Here is a 14,196-nt window from a genome sequence, read left to right as displayed (position 1 = left end):
CGCTCAAGGGTCCCTCATGCATGAACACTAAACAGGTGCTGATTAAGACTTGGAACAACCTAACAGTCAGTGTCAGCCTACTAACAAGCTGCAGATTACCCTATTTTCCAGGTTGTACCTATCCGATGTCTGTGTGTAAGTTAAAAGATGCAAAAGCCTCACATCTAGATCAGGAAGAGATGGGAAGGCTAAGCTGGAAATTGCTGACACACTTAAATGCGAATCAATGTTATGTTGCAGTGAGCCTGAGTGTTGGTGGAGGGTTTGTTTCTTTTGTAAAGAAATGTGTTCAAAGTGGAGGACTGAAGAGGATTTTACCTCAACAAATGAGTAGAAAAGTGAGGCAAAAAGTGAATAACTTTGAAAATAAGGAGAATTAAATTCTATTGCATTCTGGATATCCATGTGCTTATGAATCACAGGAGTCGTCCCTTTATTCGGCAAAGCTCAGTAGCAGTAGCGGTCCGTGGAGGGAGTTTGGTGGGGCAGTGAGGCGGGGCGGGGGATGGGTAGGGTGGGGAAATGTAAACACTGGAATATGGATGAACGGAGGTAAGTACACATTTAAATAAATAAAACGAATTCCTTTGCGTGCGCTGCATCGCAAAATGGGAAGCAGCGCGCGCAACGAAATTCGTTTCAAACCTATCCATCATGTATCCTTCCATCCATCATTTCACTCATCCATCCATTATCCATCCATTCACCCTTCCACCCTATCCATCTGTACACTCATCCATCCACTCTTCTACCCATCCATCCATTCACTCATCCATCCAGCCATTTACCCATTTACCCTTTCACCCATCCAGCCATCGATTTCACTTACTCATCCATCCACCCAGTCACTCATTTTCCACCCATCCACCCTTTTAGTCATCCATCCATCCTCCCTTTCTCTCTCCATTGCCCCTTTCACTTAGCCTTCCTTCCTTCCATCCATCCTCCCACCCATCCATCTACTCATCCACTCATCAATTTATCCTTTCACTCCTTCACTCATCTATTCATCCTTTTGTCCACCTACCCTCCCTTTCAATCATCCATCCTTACATCCACCCTTTCACTCATCCGTCCATCCATTCACCCTTGCACTTATCAATTCATCAATCCATCTATCATTTCACTCATCCGTCCGTCCACCCACTCACTCATCATCCACCTTTTCACTCATCCATCCTTTCACTCATCCATCCACCCTTTTACCCATCCAGATACCCTTCCACCCATACATCCAGCTTTTTACATTTTCTCTCATCCATCCTTCCACTCACTCATCAATCCATCCATCCTCTCTCAATATCCATCTATTCAATCATTCATTCATCCATTCACCCTTTCACTAATTCAGCCAGCCATCCACCCATCCCTTCACTTACTCACTCGCTCACCTTTTCATATTAATTTTGAGCTGAGCCTTTTTGAGAAGAGGCCCATCAAGAACTTCACCCTCGCTGCAGGAGCCATTCCAGGACTGGGACCGAAGCCACCCAGGGCGGTGACAGGATCCACCACAGGGGGGGACAGGAGCCATCACAGGCGGAGGCAAGGGGACAGGAGACACCACATGGGGGGACAGGAGCCATCACTGGGGGGGCAGGAGCCATCACAGGAGGGGGAACAGGATCCACCAGGGTGGGCACAGGGGTGGGCATGCAGTATTCTAGTATCATCTTGGTCACTTCCAGGGTGGGGTAGGGCTTCCCACCCCCTCCTGGACAAGACAATGAGACGACAGGCTGTCTTTCTAAAATGTTAGTTTTTTCATCCCCCACTGTGATGTACAGTACGTAAAGGAGATACTCCAAGAGAACTGATTTAACTGATTGTCCTCCATACTTTGTTAATTAGTGTAGGTGCAATTGTGCCATTTCTTTATTTTATTACATTATAGACTGCATGTTTGAAGAACCAAGGTTTGCTTACAATTTAGTAACAGTAGTTAAGCTCTGTGAAGAGAACCACGTGCTGCCTGGTGTAATCAGTGCCGGTTCTATGATGTTTGGGGCTCTGGGCAGAAAGGGAATGTGTGAGGCCCCTCTAAATTGCAGAGACATGACGCATTCAGGGCTGTTTGCATCTGAAAAGTCACCTTCAAGCACCTCTTAACAGCTCATCAAGGGCTGAAGGTGTGAGGGTTGCCATCCCGCTGTGCCTCTCCAATGCTGCTGGGTATCTGAGCTTTGGTACTGCATAGGAGTCTGTTACACCCGACCTCAACAGCATCAGAGTCAAGAAGGGAGGTGGGTGGAAGCTGTGCCAGTTTTAGGGTGGTGCGACCGGCGTCCGTTAAAGAATCCTTCACGGACAACAGACAGACGGCCGAAATTACGGACTGTCCGTGAAATTTACAGACGGTTGGTCACCCTAGGTTGATCAGTGAACCCCATTGTAGCGTATACAGTAAGGGTGTCACCAGAGCATCCCGACTCGTCATTTCGGACATTTCACATCATGGCCCAGGACCCCTGCGCCACCTGGGAATAATGTGCAAGGGCTACAAGCTTTCTGGTAGGATGCAGGACAGTTCTCGTTAGGGTGTTTGCCATCGGCGACAGATGTTACAAGCAAGGTGTAGGTGAAGTCATCCCCCTTGGACTGCCGCTGGTGCTGGAGAACGGATGGTGAGGCGGAGTAGGCATGGCCTTCACGCTGACCTAATATCTGTGAAGAGAGACGGTCCCGAGGGAGATCCCTCCTGCACCTATCATGGCTAAACTCAGGAATGTCCGAAGTTTTTTCCGGGGCCTGTGTCAACAACGTCAGGTGAGGCTCCCACAGCCCCTGTTTCTATGTTTAAAAAAGCACAAGCACAAGCGCGCAGCAGGGGAAGGGGAGAAAGGAGGGGGCCTGCGCGATTCCCTTGCGGGAGCGAGCAGCAAGACGTGATAATTGATAACATATGGCGCCAGCTGCTCGCTCCCACAAGTGAATCGCCAGACGTGCACGCGTTGCCATTGGAAGCAATGCAACGCGTGCACGTTTTCGCCGGGAAAGCTGTGCTGATTGCTTTGCGTGCTGCGTAGGCGAAACCTAAAAAAGTACCTTCAGAGTGCATAGCTTGTGGAAGGACACTGGCCACTAGCCAGTGGCCAGTGCCCGGAAGCTGTACTTGGGCCAATTTCCATTCCATGGCATGGACAGCAAAGCAGAGTAGGAAGACATGCCAAGATGATGTGCTGATCATTCAGAAGCATGTAAGTTAGAGCTACGTTGGACTCACCGAATGGTAAGTAAGGGTAAGTAATGGGCGGGCTGTAAGCCCCTATTAAGATTTTAAGATTAAGCAAGCGTTGTGCAGGCAAAACTTAAAAAATAAGCCTATTCCATCATTTTAAGTCCCCATGCCAGTACAGCTGCAAAATGAAGCAGCTGTTGTTTTTTCCTTTTTATTCGCTAATCCATCTTGGCTTTTTTTTGGGGGGGGGGGAATGTGGGTGGGAGGGAACTGGTCAGGCTGGGGAAGAAAATAGGCATGGGCACCAAAATAAAAGTGGCCCCCATTAGTGGATCAGAAAGCTAAAAAAAAAATCCCATATTTTCAAATTGGCCCAATTTTGAACTTGTGAAGGTATGCTGTGTTATTTGTTTTCAAGGTTTGGATTTAAGGTTGCTGCAAGGACAGATTATTTCAATATCATGGAATTCGACAGTAAAAACCGGCACAGCAGACAATAAAATAGGCCCCGAAACAGCCAAATATTGGTTCACATACTCACCTTTAAGACCAGCCCATTGGGCACAGCCTGATTGTCCAATAGGTCAGTCGACCCTGGAGGGAGGCAATAAAGGTGGGGATGCAGATGCATCACTGTTCAAAACAGTTGGGGAAACCAGAGGGGCGGGGGCATGGAAGCAACACAGGGGGCGGTGAAACCAAAGTAACTCAGGCAGGCTGGAAGCAACGGGGTGGGTGCGGCAGGGAGGATCAAGGAGGGCATGGGAAGAGCAAACAGGCTAGAGGGAGAGGAACGCGGATTTTGGAGTGCAGGGGAGAAAAGCAAATGGGTGAACAAGAGCAACATGGAGCTGGGAGAAAGGAAAAGCACAAGGGGGAGAAGAAACATGGTCGGAAGGAGTACACAAGGGTGAGTGCATCGCAAAGGGGGTTGTGGAGACCCACATGGATGAGAGAAAGTCCCGGAGAGCAGAAGAGAAGCACACTAGGGGCACAGCTGTAAAAAAGAGCCACTCTTGGGGAAGGCTTAGGCACAAAGAAGAAAGTTGCCCCTAAAAAAGCCGGCAGTGTAAGAACACAGTAATGAGTCCTAGGAAAGGACAAACACAAGAAACACACAATAACGACTAAAAGGCAAGCAAATGAGTGTGATAAGAAGCCAACCAATGATAAGCAACGGGCGGGCTCTAAGCCCATTGTAAGCTAACAATACATCTCGAAACAGGCAGTGCATGCTCCTTTTAGTAGGTGAGACCTAAAAGTTCATAAGGGAGCAGCTAAAGCTGTTTTAGGGAGACAGATGCAGTCTTGTGTACGCAGAATGTAATATGTTACAAAGATTTCTTAAAAAAGAATTGTAAAATAGGCATGTGAGAAAGATCTGTTCAAGACTGTAAATCAAAGATCAAAACCGTGTCACATAGAGCAAAAACAAACCTTTGTCATCAGCAGATTGGTAGAGAACTATCAGACTCTTGACCCTGTCCGAGGACTTTCTGGTCTGAATTATAAATCTGGCAATGTAAAGAAATGAAACTGCTGCAAAAATACTGCAAAAACACAAAAGAAACAGGCACATGCATCATCATAGGGTTTTGCGATTCCTTAATTGCGATTATTAAGGAATCGCAATTAAGGAATAGCAAAACCCTATGCATGTAGGAATCGCTAAAGAAATAGCGATTCCCACAAATTCCTTAATTGCGAGTCGCAATTAAGGAATGTCTTCCCATTCATTCCTATGGGCCTCCAGGCCCATAGGAATGAATTAGAGATTGCGGGAGCAATTTGCGAGTACCAGTAGGTACTCGCAAATTGCTCCCGCAATTTCGATGGTGCAAGGGTGTCAAAATGACACCCTATTGCACCCATGTATGTTAACTCTGCACATATGTTGCATACACACATGCTCTAAGGGCATGTGTGTGCGCAACATGAACTTAGAAAAATGCAAATAAGTGCATTTTTCTAAGTTTTCGCAAATTACCATGAAGTCCGGCTTCATGGTAATTTGCTCACGCTAATAGCGAAATCGCTATTTTTAAAACTGTAATGCATTGCATTTAAGGAATCTCAATTAGGGATTCCTTAAATGCTATCGCTATTTAAGGAATCGCTATTTTGAGATTCCTTAAATAGCGATTTGTGCATTTGGGATGATGCATCCCAAATGCAAAAATACCGGTCGCAAAGGGTCAGATCCTGAGAATCTGCCCGTTTGCGACCGGTTTTGTGCTTGATGCATGTGCCTGTAAGTCTCAAAAGCTGCTAATCCGTGCCCGCAGCAGAAACAAATATTATGAAAAACTCATGAACACACTGAGATCTAAGGATTGTTTATTACACACACAAGCAAGGTAAAATAAAGCACAGTGATCCAATCTGATATCCTTCCTGCGTGACATTAATGTTCAGATCCGAGAACTGGACCTGCAAAAAAAAAAGCAAAAAGAATCAGGAACAGAAGTCGGTATGAACAGGCGAAGTGCAGTAACAGTAGAACAAGGCCAAATCACAAGCAGATTACCATTACCATTTGTGGATTTTTGGAGATTTCCCAACAGCTCAGTGCTGTTAAAAGACATATTAGACTTGCCATGTAATGAGTGACTCGTCCCAAACACTTCTAGCCTTTGAGATGGCTGTCTAGCAGGCGAGTAACTGCTCCAAACTTATTGGCCTTTCAAAGTCACCCATCTGCTGCAAAATCTCCCAGACTTTCACCTGTCTGTCCTTCTCTACTGTGATCTTAAGCATTTTATTCTGTGGTCAGAGGTCACATGTGGTGTAAGTGGGGGTCTTGAAAGATCTCAAAGGGCCTCTTGTCAAGTATCAAAGGTTTCCAAACACTGAACTGGCTGAGGTGCAAATGGATCACGTGGGTTGTCTGTCCCAAAAGATTCAAATACTAAATGGTCTTCATCTGGGTTGTGTTTTGGCTCCCTTGCTTTTTGGTTAATACTTGGCAGATTTACAGGCTGCTCTGAAAGAAACAAATTCATTTTGCCAAAAAAGGGAGGGATCTACATGCCTTACCTACTTTTTGCCGACGGCCTAATTTTATTTTATTATACAGCTGTGGATTTACACGTAAATTTGATTACAAGCAGCGATTGCAAAGTAAATATTTTCACTGTAAACATAGAAAAAGCCATAACAATGGGGTTTGGGGGAAAACTAATTAATGTTACTTGGTTTTTAGATAAATACAAAGTGCAGGAAGAAGAATCCTATAAGTATCTAGGCATTACTTACTGGAAACGTAAATGGGAATACGATCATCTAAAATCCTTACTGACCAGAGCATTGTTGTCTGCTGCGGCTTTAGTAGAATTCAACCACATGTACGGAGGTCTCTCTTTAGAAACCTTGTTGTGAGCTTTTGAAATAAAATGTCACTTCTGGCTCTTTATGTTGCTGAGGTATTGAATCTAGATTTAAGTGATGTGTGTGTGCACGTGAAAAGTTTGTACTTACAACACATTTTAAATCACATCAAAGGAATAATGATAAGAACTATCCAATATTAAATCTTATTTTTGGGGCTGAATTGGCTGATGTTCTGATGAGCACCTATACACATTCCTGTATCTTTGCTGAAAAGATGTTTTATGAAGAAAAAGAAAGTGGGCAATATCATTATTAAGGGTTTAAGGGTGAACACAAATGTTAGAAATTAGCACGTACTGTGGGGTAATATGGTATTAAAAAGATCAGGTTTAAAAATATACCCCAGGCAGGGTTATGAATATTTGATAAGGAAACCGATCTCACTTGCTTTAAAAACCTTAGGAAACAAAATAAGTGGCCTTGATTCCAATTTATATTCTGAAATATTAAAATTCCGACTTGGATGTAATCCAATCTATACTGTCCGATATTTGTGCAATTGTATAGGACAGAGAAGGAATATGTCCCTGTACATTAAGGGGCCTATTACGATGTCAGGCGGACTTGCGCCCTCCCGACACCGTCTCGGAACTGGGACCGACCGACTGACCTCCGGTCGGTGGTCCCAACCTCCTGATTAGGATGCGACCGAACATTGTTCGGTCGCGTTCCGACATTTCCCTATGGGAGCATGTATTGCGGTCATAGACCAGCCATGGTACATGCTCCCAGAGGGAAATGGGAGTTGGTATTAACCCCTGCACTCTGTGCCAGGCACCTCAAGGAGGTATACGGAGGCTGCGCACACAAGGGGGCCTTGTTAGAGGTCCCAAACATGCTTTCCGATAGAGTTTTCATGTCGGAAAGGCCGGTATGGAAACCCTGCCGGAAACCGTGCATCGTAATCCCAAGGTCGAAAAGATTACCCTTTAAGGTTATTATGGGCCGGCCTCCGACTGGCTGACGGGGTCCTTGAGCTTGTCGGAAGCCAGCAGGAATGACCAGCTGGTTTAGTTTCCGACTGCCAGTATTGTAATGCAGCTGTCGGAAAGTAAACCGAGACGCGGGCCGGAAACGCTCCAACCATCGGTCGGAGCCTTTCCGGGCTGCATCGTAATCGGCCCCTAAATGTCAAGTGCTCTATTTGTCACATTGACTCTCCAATATTTTTAATGCCACTCACAAAGTTTCTAGTTAACAAAACCAATGTATTTAAAGTATCATTTTTTTTTCAAGGAAGGCTCCAATCAGATTTTGTCATTGCAGTGGCATCCCTTTTGCATATTACTTGATTTGAGCTTGCCATTTGTATCTTAAATGACTATGTGACGAACATTTGTGTATCCGGATGTCTTATGAACCAACTGTCTCAGTAAAGGTATATCTAAACTAAAATTAAACTACTGTGGTCTTATTCTACACTATGCACTAAAATCCAGCACAAGCAAAACACAATATATGGATGGAAACGTCTGCCAAGGCAGCACAGACAGACCCGCAGGTCACATCAGAGGAGCCACAATGGCATCCTGATTTTGGTTCTTTCTTGCAGTGAGCTAAATGCAAAGCATTCATTCTTACTTAAAATGACTAAATGGAGATTTATGAGAGAAACGAACAAGTCACTTACCTTCGGTTATGATATATCTGTAAGAAACATTAGTTAGTTAGATTCCTCTCCTTCGAATATCCCCAGGCATCAGGCTGGATCCGGAAAGATTTTGTCAGCAATACCCTTGCGCGTCGCTAGGCGTCGTCTGCGGCTCCGCGTCCGTCGTCGGCGACGTGATCGCTGGGATGACGTCGTCGGAGTACTTAAACGCCGCCCTCGCATGCTGACGTCAGTTCTTGTACATAGCTTTCCGCGCCAGGAACGCAGAGCCATGCAAGAGACCGACAGTGGTGCCAAACACATTTAGGGCCCTGAAAAGGGATGACCTCAACCCTAGATATCAGTTCGCAGAAAGGGGAGGATGGGTGGGGCGGTGAGGAATCTAACTAACTAATGTTTCTTACAGATATATCGTTACCGAAGGTAAGTAACTTGTTCATTTGAAAGAAACACATTAGTTAGATTCCTCACCTTAGACTAGATACCCCAGCAATGCCAACCCCGGTGGTGGGTCTGCGAACCAAGATTACACCAGAAAGTCCTGGAGAACAGAATGGCCAAAGAAGCCATCTCTCTGGACTTGGCTGTCCCGGCAATAATGTTTGGCAAACGTGTGCAGCGAGGCCCACGTTGCTGCCTGACAAATGTCCTGCAAGGGGACTCCCCGGCCCAGGGCAGCGGTCGCCGCTGTGGCCCGAGTGGAATGGGCCCTCAGCCCGACAGGTGGTTCCTTTTTAGCTAAGGAATAACAAGCCTTGATACACAAAACTACCCACCGAGAGATGGTTCGCTTGTGCACCGCCCGCCCCTTCTTAGCGCCCACGTAGCCAACAAAGAGTTGGTCGTCCACCCGGAACTGTTTGGTGCGGCCCAGATAGAAGGACAGCGCCTGTTTTGGGTCCAGATGGTGGAGCCTCTCTTCCTCTTTCGAGGGATGCAGAGGCGGAAAGAAGGTGGGCAATGTAACCGACTGTCCGATGTGAAAGGCAGTTACCACCTTAGGAAGAAAGGAAGGACGAGTCCTGAGAACAACTTTGTCCGGACGGACAGAAAGGAAAGGCGACTTAGAAGAGAGAGCCTGGAGCTCACTCACCCTTCTAGCAGAGGTGATGGCAACCAGGAAAGCAGTCTTAAGAGTTAGAAGACGAAGAGGACAATTATGAAGTGGCTCTAAGGGAGCGCACATCAGATAGGTCAATACTAGGTTCAAATCCCACTGAGGCATTACAAAAGGGACAGGAGGAAACATGTGAGTAATGCCCTTAAAGAAGCGAGAAACAACAGGGGATTTGAAAAGAGAAGGCTGATCAGGAAGCCGTAAGAAAGCAGAAATAGCTGAAAGATATCCCTTAAGGGTGCCCAGAGCAGAGCCCTGGTGGGCCAGGGAAATAAGAAAGAGGAGAAGCTCAGAAAGAGGGGCGGAAAGGGGATTCATAGCCTTTGCTGTGCACCATGCCACAAATTTGTTCCACCTGCAGGCGTATACCGATTTTGTGGAGGAACGCCTGGCTGCCAGAATAACATTACAGACTTCAGGAGGCAAGCCAAATGGCATCAACTGCCGCCGCTCAATCTCCACGCATGGAGGTGGAGGCTGGACAGGTTCGGGTGGAGGACCGTCCCCTGCTGCTGCGACAGAAGGTCCTCCTGAAGAGGCATTCAGATCGGGGGATCGAGCGATAGACTGAGTAGCTCGGGATACCAGTACCTTCATGCCCAATCCAGAGCCACCAAGATGACTTGGGCCCGGTCGCGCCTGATCTTCTTCAGCACTCTGGGCAGAAGCGGTATAGGCGGAAAGGCGTACAACAGACCGCAACTTCACTCGCGACGAAAAGCGTCTCCAAGCGAGTGCCGCCTTGGAAACTCCAACGCGCAGAACTGCTGACATTGCGCGTTCTCTTCGGTGGCGAATAGATCTAACCAAGGCTCTCCCCACTGCCGAAAGAGGCCTTGCGCCACGTCCGAGTTGAGACGCCAGTCGTGATCCATCATGCACCGGCGGCTGAGTTTGTCTGCTCTGGAGTTCAGAGAGCCCGCCAGATGTTGAACCACCAGGGTGACGCCCTGATGTTCCAGCCATGTCCAGAGGCGCAGAGCCTTCTGACAAAAGGTCCACGGCCCCACCCCGCACTGTTTGTTGCAATACCACATGGTGGTGGTGTTTTCTGTGAACACCTGCTCTACACTTCCCCGGACAGAGGGAAGGAATGCCTTCAGTGCAAGTCGGATCGCCCTCAGCTCGAGAAGGTTGATATGGAGCCAGGACTCTGCCGGAAACCAGAGGCTTCTGATCTCCGCCTCTCCCATGTGGCCCCCCCATCCCAGGAGGGACGCATCCGTCACTACTATGTGCTCCGGTTGGGGTAGGGAGAGGGATCTGCCACTGACCCAATCACGGTCCGTGAGCCACCACTGCAACTGTCTTGCAGTGCCCTCTGAGATCAAGACATGGTCGGACAGGTTGTCCCGATGCTGGGCCCACTGAAACTTCAGGTCCCACTGCAGAGCCCGCATCCGCCAACTGGCGTGATGTACCAACAGGATGCAGGAGGCCATCAGACCCAGAAGCCGCAGCACCAACCTGACCGAAACCCGGGATTGAGGCCGAAAGATGGGAATCAGAGCCTGAATATCCCGGACCCGCTGTTCCGGAGGATAGACCCGGAACTGCGCCGAGTCCAGAACCGCTTCGATGAAGAGGAGCTTCTGGGAGGGACTCAGATGCGACTTCGGCACATTGATGGAGAACCCCAGCAAATGCAAGAGGTCGGCCGTAGTCTGGAGGTGGGAGACAACTGCCTGGGGCGAGCCCGCCTTCAACAACCAGTCGTCGAGATAGAGGAAGACAGGAACCCCTAATCTACGCAGGTGAGCTGCGGCCACCACCATCACTTTCGTGAACACCCGAGGGGCACTGGTGAGGCCGAATGGGAGCATGGTAAACTGAAAATACTCGTGGCCTACCGTGAATCGCAGGTAACGTCGGTGGGCCGGCAGGACGAGGATGTGGAAATAAGCGTCCTGCAAGTCCAACGCTACCATCCAGTCTCCAGGGTCTAGGGCAGCCAGAACCTGAGCTAAGGTGAGCATATTGAACCTCTCCTTCCGGAGGAAGGCGTTGACGCTCCTGAGGTCCAAGATAGGGTGTAGGCCCCCTTTGACCTTCTTGGGAACCAGAAAGTAGTGGGAATAACAACCCCGACCTACTTCTGGGGCAGGAACGTGCTCGATGGCCCCCTTGGCCAAGAGGGCCATATCTTCCTCCTGTAGAAGTGTCAAGTGATCCCCCGACATGCGGTGGTACTGCGGTGGCATGGCTGGAGGGGTCGCCCCGAAGGGGAGGGAGTAACACCTTCGGAAGATTTGCAGCACCCACCTGTCTGATGTGATGGTACGCCAGTGGAGCAGGTGATGGCGAACTCTGCCCCCCACTGGCGATGAATGGGCCTGAAAGCACAGACTAGGAGGGCTTTGAGGCGGATGCTGCCGGGGTAGATGTGGACGGACCGGCTCGTTGTCCCCCTGTTACGCCGCAGCGGATTCCACATCCGCGACCGCGCTGAAGCTGGTTCTGCAGCCTGTGGCTAGACAGACGTGAGGGGGCGCCCCTTCCTTGGCCACGAAAGGGGCGAAAAGCAGAAGTCTGAGGCGGGGCCGAGAGGCCAAAGGACTTACCCGTAGCCTTGGAGTCCTTAAAGTGCTCCAGCGCACTGTCCGCTTTGTCGCCAAAAAGGTGACTGCCATCGAAGGGCATGTCCATGAGGGTGCTGTGGACATCCCCGGACAAGCTCGTGGATCTCAGCCAGGCGTGGCGACGAATCGCCACCGTGGTCGCCATTGCCCTGCCTAGCGAGTCCGTAGTGTCCAATCCACATCCGATTGCATGCCGTGCCGCACGCATCCTGCCCCTCAGCAAGAGCCTGGGCGAGCCGTGTCCGGGCCTCCTCCGGACACTGGGGCAGCACGTCCTCCACTGTATCCCACATGGAGTGGCAGTAACGGTCCAAAAGGCACATGGTGTTGATAAACCCCAACCCCAAACTAAGGGAGGAGAATAGTTTCTTCCCAAATTGTTCTAACCTTTTGGATTCCCGATCTGGGGGAGCGGACAGGAAGGAGGTCTGGGAGGTAGAGGCCTGGATAACCAGGCTCTCGGGGGTGGGGTACATGGACAGAAAACCGGGGTCGCCCGGTGCAGGGCGGTTGCGCCGGGCCATGTTCCGGTCCACAGGAGGGACTGTGGAGGGCTTGGACCGGGTGCTCTTCAGAACGTCAATCAGTGCCTCATTGAACTGCAGCAGAGGCTCCGAGGAGCTTGCTGACGGTTGAAGCCAAAGCAGGCAGCTCCAGCCCAAGGGCTTCGGCCGCCTTGCGCAGCACCTCAGAGAATGTAGCACCTTCCCTCGAAGCCACGGACGGAGGAGAGATGAAGCCAGTGTCAGGGGAGGTATCAAGACCACTGGCATCCCCCAGTTCATCTGCCCTGTCCTGTGATAACTGGCCCAGTCGTCTCCATCATCCGATTCCTGGTACACCGGTGGAAGGATCGGAGCCGGGCGGAAGATGAACCTTTCACCCATCCGGGCCCGAACCAGGACCAACCGGGGAACGGCGTCGTTCTAAGGCAGCACCGGGGGCGGCACCGTAGGGGTCGGCGCCGGTGGAGGGGTCGTAAGGTTGACCGGCGTCCACGGGGACCTGCGGCGTCGGGACCGGAGGCGACGGCGGTGCCGGGGCTGAAGCCGACGGCACGCTAGACCTCCCAGTCGAGCCTGCTGAGCCCGAAGGCGCGCCGGCAGGAGTCGACGGCGAAGCCAGGCTCCTCATGGCCACGACTGTCCATCAACTGTTGTTTTTGCAATTGTCACCCCGAGTTGGACGGGTATGCTCAGACTTGAGTCCCGTGCTCTCCATGCCAATGGAATCAAGCTATCCTGGCTGAAGAGGGGTGAAACACCGAAACCGGTCCTAGGATGCTTGTTTCCAGTCCAGGGAGGACCTGGCATGGCAGTTCGGGCTGGACTGTTCCCATGAGGCACAGGGTCAAGACTGATTTGCATATGGCTGGGTCCAAACTCGAATGGCATGGTGTGTCGTACTTTAATCTCTGCCACCGCGTAGGGGACAGGGCCCTACCCCTGTCTATCTTGGTATTAGCGAACCGCAAATGGTAAATGCGGTATGTACGAGTGCTTTATATACCGTTCTAGCTATGAATGCACTGTGTACACGTTATTCCGCTTCACTACGCGGGTTCCATTTTGGAAGCGGTGGCCATCTTGTCATTGCCCTCACATAGGCTATAATGGAGCAAATACGGGCCTCACAGTACATGTGCTTTCCCGTGACTTCTTGGTGACCTGGGCAGCTGGCTCTGCTGCCCCGGGTCAAACCGGTCTCACGAGCTCCCCTTCCTCCGTCCACCTGTGATTAGCATCAGGGCTTGACCCATCATAAAACCCTTTCATTCTACACAAACCTCCGGCTAATCTCTTTCACACCTGCTTGTTCCTGCTTTATGACTTGTTTCCCAAAACAGGAGATGCCCATGTTTATTGGGGGGTCTGTCAATATCAAATGTGGGATCTGATCCTTACTGTGTAAATCATTGTGGGCTGGCCGAACTGGAATGTGGGATGGTCATCATGACTCTGCTTTTTCGTTTGTAATGTATACTTGTAATGGCCGTATCATAAAACCTAGGAATGTATGCTTGAGGCCAGAAAAAGGGTATTTAAAGTGAAGTCCGTTTCTTTGATTTTCAGCAGTCTCCTGAGAACATACACGCTGTTGTACTTCTAGGATACCTGTAATTGGTCTGCAGCCAATAAACGATCTTTGACTTCACCCAGAAGACTCTATGTTTCTGTAGGTCCGGAACAGGGTGAACCCAGAAGTCATAGGGTGTGTGCCCCTGCACCGCTGGGTCTAAAATACCCAGTACTTCAGTTTGGCGCCCAACTCGGGACGATTTCAGCGGTACCAGTCCAAGCCAGAGGTTCGTGAGGAGCTT

At 49.7% G+C, this 14,196-nt stretch overlaps 1 long non-coding RNA gene across 1 annotated transcript in view; it reads right to left on the bottom strand.

The window, feature by feature from the left end:
* Positions 1-5,525: 5,525 nt before the first annotated feature.
* Positions 5,526-14,196, bottom strand: part of LOC146798439 (uncharacterized) — an 84,546-nt gene continuing 75,875 nt past the window's right edge. Inside the window, exon 12 of the long non-coding RNA XR_014969162.1 lies at positions 5,526-5,608. This is a non-coding gene — a long non-coding RNA (uncharacterized LOC146798439). The remainder of the gene's footprint in view (positions 5,609-14,196) is intronic.

This window comes from Triturus cristatus, chromosome 9, assembly GCF_964204655.1.
Source record: "Triturus cristatus chromosome 9, aTriCri1.1, whole genome shotgun sequence".
In the NCBI taxonomy this organism is placed as follows: Eukaryota; Metazoa; Chordata; class Amphibia; order Caudata; family Salamandridae; genus Triturus; species Triturus cristatus.
This window is presented reverse-complemented; position numbering and strand designations above follow the sequence as displayed.